The 8,824-nt window shown below is 37.4% G+C and overlaps 1 pseudogene; it reads right to left on the reverse strand.

Annotated features, from left to right (window-relative positions):
• Positions 1-2,061: 2,061 nt before the first annotated feature.
• LOC125042147 lies at positions 2,062-8,420 on the reverse strand (annotated as a pseudogene).
• Between the last annotated feature and the right edge of the window lie 404 nt (positions 8,421-8,824).

The raw sequence follows: 8,824 nt of genomic DNA on the forward strand, positions 1-8,824 counted from the left end.
TATTATATATATGATATAAATATCTATATAACACACACACACACACATATATATATATACATATATGTGTGTGTGTGTGTGTGCGTGTGCGTGTGTGCGTGTGTCTGTGTGTGTGCGCGCGCGTGTGCGTGTACATGTGTGTATACACACACACACACACATATATAGTATATATAATATATATATATATATATACATATATATATATATATATATATATATATATTACACACACACACGCATAATAAGAAAATAATAATAATAACAATAATATAACGCCATTGGTTGACTAAAAGGGCAATATGAAAATAACATCCTTATTATACATTTATTAAGCACATTCTTTCGCACAGTACCAGTATACAAGGCAACACGGCACAATACGAGAAGCACAAGCCAGCAAGCTAAATATCCAAAGGGTCTGCCACCACTAAGCTAAAAGCCTCCCTTTCTCCCTCTCGATCTACTATCTAAACGGTTTTAACATAAAGCGCTGTTTTCAAGAAGCCACCAGGATATATTCAACCTACAAAAAAAGATTTTAAATAGTACTGTGGTTTGTTATGGCTTGGCTTTATATATGGTGGCTTCTTGCGTTTGGTGGTATTTCATACCCATAATGCAATTTATTTAAGATATTTAATGGTGTATGGTGAATTTAAAATACGCTTAGAAATAACTGACATTAAAGGAATAATAAACTTGACATGATATGAAAAATATAACATATTTTATAGTGCATGGTTATTCTAAAATACACTTAGCAGTAAAAATATAATAAAGTCAAACAAATAATGAAACACACGACAGGAAACTAAGGAAAAGTGAAAGAAGATCCGTAACGAAAAACGGGAAACACGGAGAGAGAGAGAGAGAGAGAGAGAGAGAGAGAGAGAAAGACAGAGAGAGAGAGAGAGAGAGGGAGAGGGAGGGAGAGGAGAGAGGGAGGGAGGGAGAGGGAGAGGGAGAGGGAGGGAGGGAGAGGGAGAGAGGAGAGAGAGAGAGGGAGATGAGAGAGAGAGAGAGAGAGAGAGAGAGAGAGAGAGAGAGAGAGAGAGAGGAGAGGGAGAGGGAGGGAGAGAGGGAGAGGGAGGGAGAGAGGGAGAGAGGGAGAGAGGGAGAGAGGAGAGAGGAGAGAGAGAGAGAGAGAGAGAGAGAGAGAGAGAGAGAGAGAGAGAGAGAGAGAGAGAGAGAGAGAGAGAGAGAGAAAGAGAAAGAGAAAGAAAGAGAGAATAATAAGAATAACAAGAATAATATGAGGGACAGAACACAAATAGTGTATACATCGTGTTTACGTACAATAAGAGGAACGTAGACACGAACCTCGATCATGGACCAATTGGAAAAGCGAGACAAAATTCTATATGAATGCAGTTTTATTCTCTCTCTCTCACTCTCTATAAAAATAAGAAAAGAGAAGAAAAACACACACAAAGGATAGCCACAAAGCCACGTCATCTTAAGACAGAAAGGAAAGACACAAACACGCATAAAGAAAACTACAAAGACACCTCATCTAACAGGGAGAAGGAATACGTAAATTTTCTATACAGACTCGTAACGTCAGAAGATGCTTCCCAATTTCTTAATTTCAATGTTTTTGATTCATATGATGTGACAAGTTGCTTTCTTTTTCCATTTTTTTTTTCTTTTCATAACTTAGATCAAACTTTCGTCTCGGCAAAGTCTAGACTCCCATCAGCTCTTAATGACACTGGTAAGTCAACAAACCGACGAAAGGCAGTTTGGTGCAAGATCTCTAATGATTCTTGGTTTAAACAAATAAATGTGCTAGAGTTATTTTAATGTTAGTCTGGAGGACGTGGGTTTTGCACATCAAGATGGCACTGCTGCACAGCTGTTGCCGAGTGTGTTGATAAAGGTTTCTGTTGAAAATATATAAATAGATAAATAAACCGTTCAAGTGTACTCAGCAGTGATCCAGACTGATTCAACACAAAGCGTTAGTTTCAAAGAAGCCAGTGATCTTACCCTGTTATAAAATACTGTAAACAAGTGCAATGATTTCTGTTCCGTCATTGTTTATCTAACCACCTTGCTATCTCTCTATCAATCTATCGACAAGTCTATTCACCAGATAGATCTCTCCTAGTCTTTCTTGCTTTCCTGTACCTTATACCCCATCCTTTACCTCTCCCTTTACTTTTCTTTACCCTTTCTTCTCCTATCAGGTTTCAATCATCCCTAAATACGCATCTAAAAACCTAAAACCTCTTACATAAACTCCCTTTTCCCCCCTGTGGCTAATTCGAAGGAGCATAGAGGCACAGGAGGGCAAAAGTGTAGATGTTCCACGTGCTATAAACTCCAGTAAAGAAACCGCTTGTATATTCCAGTTTTAATTCCCAAAGCCACTGTACCTCTGAGGCCTGAAAGAGATTTTTGTTTATTCAATGGTTATTTTGGTATTCTTTAGCAACTTCTGCATTTATAGCGACTGTAATAAATTCTGCATTAATAGTAATTCTAACAAATTCTATATATATATATAGTAACTCTAATAAATTCTACATTTATAGCAATAAGATCAGTCTATATAAATACTTATATTAAAAGATTCTACAATTCTCAGAACAAACGGAAATTCTGGATAACATGTCTAATACTGAAAAAAGATGGCACTACTTGAATTTTTGGAAAAAGTTTGTTTTATATACATATATATATAATTCTTAATATCTTGTGCCAACTTTTCTGTTTTTTCCCTATGTTAATCTCAAGTTAATATTCCCATGTGAATCATAAGTCAGTTCTTCTATGCTAATTCCTCTGTGTTACTTTTTTCAACTAACCTTTCGAAGGACGAAGTAAGTGACGGTAAGTACCACACATATAAGAGTTGCTACCATCATGGACCTGTAGCGTTTAATGGCAGTTATGTTTTTAGGTCGATCTTGATTCGACAATGACTGATATTTCCTTCCGATGTCTGTGAACGCCTGTCAAATGAAAAAAAAAAAAAAAAAAAAAAAAAAAGTTTTTACATATATAGGCCTATTACTATTTGATTTAAGTTAAAACAGAATATGCTGTCTCAGTGATTATTTTACGTAACTATGAGGTTCCGTTCTTTTTAATAAGCTACATGTAATAGTTTAGTTATTTAGAAGAACATTGTCATAATAGAATATGTCAAGAGCTTGATAAATCCACATCCTCTGGTTTTCTAAACGAGTTACTGCCATATTGACTTTGAAACATATCCCCTATTAAAAAAAAAAATAATAATAATAACAATAAACGATAATAACAATAAAAAATAAAACAAGTTTACCTTCCATATCAGATTGGAAATATAGCAAAGGTAGACCCCTGCCAAAATGCATTCTAAGATTACGCGGGCCAATGCTAGTCGAGCCGAGGTGTCTGTAGCCCACTGAGAATAAAAGGGGTTCCCGAATAGGCGTCCGAACTGCACCCAGTCAAGAGAGAACAGCACCAGACAGCCTACCAAGACGGGAAGCATGCAGGGGAAGCAAATACCGTGGGATTTGGCTTTCTCGGCATCCTGTAAAGAGAGAGAAGAAGAAAAAAATATATAATATATAATGGGTCATGTGTTGTGGTTGGTTTAGTACTGGTCCTCCGGTTCATACCTGGAGTGACCTAGGTTAGAGTCCTGGTCAGGGAGGGTTGTTATTTATCGATATCACAATGCGGCATTGCATTATTACTCCTTTCAATAATGATAATGGAAAAATAAAAGTTTGCAAGCCAAGGTCGTGTGTTAAAAAAAAAAAAAAAAAAAAAATCACTAGACAAAGATCTTTACTTCACAATAGTCATATCATCAGTCTCAGTCTGGTACAACTGTTAAGGCATGTATCGTAAATAAGCTTGGAATACCATTTAATCTATAAAAAAAGGGTTATATACGAAATCTGCTTGGCAATGAGTTCTAATCGTGTACTATACAAATGCTAATTTGTGTGTGAGCGAAAATGTGTGATTCTACCTGTGTATTTTCAAAACGTTTTTCTACATGATTTCCTTAGCGTTTATCATTTCTTCTTCATCCTGTTTTTTTTATGAAATGCATACGTCGTACCCCCATAACATCTACATTGAGTCTAATTTCACTTATTTGAAGTCACCACAGCATACTCACCACCAAGTGATCGCCAAAAAAGATTAGCCAGAATGAGAGCAGGGAGGCATAGAAAATTCCCTGCCTGACGTCACTGACTACCGGCATCCAAGGGCAGTCGAAAGCTAAAGTCAGGTATTCGAGTGGACCTGAAAGTAATGTATCTAGTTTAAGGGTGATGCTGATGATGTTAATGATGATGATCACGTTAATGATGGTGGTAATGATGATAACGATGGTAATAATAACGATTAATAATAATTATGCTATGGTGAGATGGTCTAGTCACCACGGCCCTCTGCCATTTTCTTTCACGATCCAGTGGGTTAGTATTAATCGATGATAATAAAAAAAATACAATGATAATAATCATAACATTATAATCAATAACAGTTCTTTACCAAGAACAAATATCTCCTAACTAGTACCCAATACGTAGCAACTATCTACTAACTCCTCCCTGCTAATAAAACACTTCACAGCTATTTCTTTAGCAAGGATTAGAGACAGACTTACAATTCAGAAGCGTGAGAGCAGCACCGAGCACCATCAGCATGTATTCCGAAAGTTTTGGTGGACGAGTAAGCTGTGAGATGCGACGCCAGAACCAGACCATGATGGCCACAATAATTGGGAAGAAGATGGTCTTGAGAGACACCCACACTTTGGTGAACCCTCCATTTTGGTGGATAAACTGGGGAGGAAAAAAACAGTTGTATTGGCAATGATTTATTAATAAGCAATAGTGAAATTAAGTTAAGCAATAATTCAATTAATTAGTAATGGTTAAATTAATCATCATTTACTGAATTTATTGGTAATAGTTAATTTAACTAGCAATAATTAGATTAATTAGCTATTATCAACTTAATTAGTAATATTTTAAACGGAAAATACAGAAGCATTTAGAAGCATTCTTGAAAGTTATCATTTCAAAAAATTAAAATATTACCTATTTATATATACAGTAAAACTCCAATTATCCGAACTGACAGGGGGACATGGATTTTGTTCGGACATGCGGACAGTTCGGCTATTCGGACACCTAGCGTACGACTTTCGAAAATATATATCAAAACGTAAACACACGTACGCGTAAGCATGCACACAGTAAGCGAACTGACACTTGGGATTAAATCGAACACACAAACATAAGAAACTGTTTCAATGACAGTGGACTATTTACAAATCCACCCTTAAAAAAAACGGGACCAAAGTAACCAAATTTATGTCGTGAGATAAATAGACTGTTCACAGTTTGGGTAAATGACGTGGGGTTATCGTTAGCTGGTTCGAGCGTTTGCCGTTCCGACACCACTGACATAAAAGAGGACCGTCTGCTCTTGTTCGGTCCGTTTGTGTGTCGGTCCTGATGCCTACTCTTGTAAAAGGCGTCATCCTCGCTGTTAACCGTGTTACTCATTGTTTTAAGTCGTATACTGATCGTCCAGATAAAGTTCCCATTCACCCTTACGGACCCGCTGACACACTCGCACTTCCAGATCGGTTACAGATTTCATCTACACCAGATTTTCTCAAAAAAACAAAAACAAAAACAAAAAAAAAGATATTGAAGGGTAATATTGGATACGTTTTATGGTTTAACACGTGTTTAAAAAGAAACCTAGGAAAACAGGCGAAGAACGCGACATTACGACCATAGTGACCGCCATCGGCAGGGTGAATGGAAAATAGTCGATTAAATAAACAGTCGAAATTTCAAGGGAACATGACCTTAGTTCGGATGACCGAACAATTCGGATAACTGGAGTTTTACTTATATATGTATCTTTTTTTTTTTTGGGGGGGGGGGGGTGGATAATCCTCTTTTCGTGTTAGACTATCCCCCTACTAAATTGACACAGTTCAAAGGTTTATTATAGCTTATGATATCTTTGGTTGAAGGTAATATATATTTGTAATATTCCTTTCTTTTTTAGCCCACAATATTAAGCCTAAATTAATCAAAGATTGTTACGAAAATAATTCATAGAACCGAAGGTGTTCCAATGATGTAAGCATAAAACGATACATTAATAATGCTATCTACTGAACATAAGTGTATTTAGAAAAGTTCATCTGACACGTTATTTTTCTTCTACATTTACGTTATACCTAAATATATATTTCCCAAATATCCATTCTAATCTTTTCAACAAGATACCAATGACTCTGAAACATACGTACCTATACAAATACATATTGTAAATAACGACTACTCTCTCATACAAACCTGCATTGTTACTGATGGGCATTTGGCCTCTGAACTTACCGCAATCCACATGTCACTGATTTGGCCCAAGTTTCTGTTCATACCAGTTTCCTCGGGTGAACCTACCGTGTCCACTGGCAGTCGGACATTCAAGAGATAGTAGTCATGGTGCAAAGATCCTAGTTCAAAGAGTGGCACATGAGAGCAATTATACATGTAACCTGTCTTTTTCTGTTCAATAGAGCAGTCTAAATGCCGCTGCTCAACTGACAAGGCATATTCTGTCCACTTCCCCTCTGGATCACCTCGATTGCTATAGCCCAAGCGAGCATCTAGGGTCATCACGGCATCTGGTGCTGTCAAGGTAAAACGGAATTTTAATATATTCTCCTTTTATGGCGACCATATCTCTTTCATTGAAACTTTTACCTACTGAATTTGGCAAGCAATAAACATGTTTATAGTTAATAGTTAACACAAACACAAAATAAACAAATGAAAAATATCCCAAGTGAAGTAGGAGTTGGAAACGAGAACAGCACTTACCCACTTCATACTCATCGTCATAGAGAATATCCAGATGCAGCATTGCAATTAGGTTCTGTTGCCAACGTGAATAGTCCAGGATTAAGCCATCTTTAGGAATAGGAATCTGCAAGCACAGTACTTGTTATAGGACACTAGTGACCTCTTCAAGCAATTCTGTACCGCTCATTTCCATGAAGCTACTCTCACTTCATACAATTCTGTAGTTAATTGAATATTGTGATAAATTCCAGGTAACAATGTTAACTTTCAATCAAAATAAAACATTATAGGTAAGCCCTCTGATCGCTCAAAACAAAACAAAAATAGGAGTTTTACCTTTCGACATTGTCTTGAAAGTTGTCTATTACATTTCCTGCATTGTAAAATATCTCCTTTTTGTTCATACTCCTTTCAGCAAGGGCAAAGCCTGTCCTTATTTTCTGACTCTTCTCAAAAAGTGTTACCCACATATGACAACAAGAATAACAAGTCAAATCAAAAGCAAATAACTCAGACTTTTGTAACAATAGGTAATCATATATCTGCACAAGCCAAGAAACAGCCTAGACTTACTATGAACATTCCAGATTTGATTATACATGAATTATACTTTCGCTAAGATAACAGCTACCGATCACTCTTCCTAAAGTTATAAGGAGTATTTAATTTCCTAGCAGACAACTCAACCTCTCTTCATCATGGTGACAGAGTATATGGACTCTTTCAAAAACTATTTTAGTCTTTTGTAGTCCTTAATTACCATACACAAACAAAGGCAATCAACCTACCTGGAAACTGAAGACAATGTCATTGGCACTAATCTTCTGCTCCTGAACGATGGGGCTGTCGAAGTCACCGATGCTTTTGCACGGCTGCTTCCCGCGGCTCCAGTACCACTGAGTGTTCTTGTAGTTCTTGTCAATGCATTTTGTGCCTAACATGGACATCACAGAGGTCGGTGTAGGTGCTGGGGGGGGAGAGTTATAAGGTATTACGTCACGTTATAGTTAGTTTTGTATATACACGTCTGTATGTAAGTATGTTTATATGCATACGTGCAGTATACGTACATGCTTATCACTGAAAGTGTATGCTCTATCCAAATATTTCAAAATTATGCCTGAGACCCCCCCAAACCCCCACATTCTTGGCCCCGAGAGCAAGGGAGGACATGGAAGGTACCGGGGAAATTGCGGGGTAAAATGGAAATATACAGATAATTATTTTACCCGCCAAAGAAAACAATCCTCCACGCATCGACGACACGGGAGAGCGTCGGACAGACTCTCGCAAGTCGGTCGTGCGCTCTACCCTACAGTTAATACGTGGATTCTTCGTTTTCCTGGGCAGGGGTTCGGGGCGGCTGTCCCCCAGGATGGGGATTACATGAGGTTATGCGACGGTATTCCAGAAAGAGTTTGGATCACAAAATATGGGACTTAAAAAACTTTCCTACTTTGTCTTCACATACTTACCAACGAGTCCGCCAACTATAAAGCACAAAACTTGACACAACAAAAGAAGATTGATAAATATGCGGCCATTCAAATTTTATAGTACGGTTCCCAGCATATTACGCCCCCAAAATATTGAACTAATCGTAGAGAGATATTGCAACAAATGACACCAGGGTTACGCTACGGAAATATTTTACTGAGAAAACGGAGGAAACCAGCAGTCCCAGATTTGTGGTCCATAACTTATGACGAATTTGCCAACGTTTACATAATTATAAAAGACAATGATGCATTCTAACGTTTGCATAATTATAAAAGACAATGATGCATTCCAACTTTCATTCATCTAAGAATACCTAAGGAGTCTGAGAAGTATCGTACGTTTGGGATACATTTAAAGTATTCCATTATGGAATCTGTGGAGCATACCTGGAATGACAGTACATGTTCTTGTGATTACTGTGACAGTGCGTTGTGATGCTGAGACCCCATGAGTGTCTAGACTATAAGCCTTGAAGA

Source organism: Penaeus chinensis, chromosome 31 (genome assembly GCF_019202785.1).
Source record: "Penaeus chinensis breed Huanghai No. 1 chromosome 31, ASM1920278v2, whole genome shotgun sequence".
Taxonomy (NCBI): domain Eukaryota; kingdom Metazoa; phylum Arthropoda; class Malacostraca; order Decapoda; family Penaeidae; genus Penaeus; species Penaeus chinensis.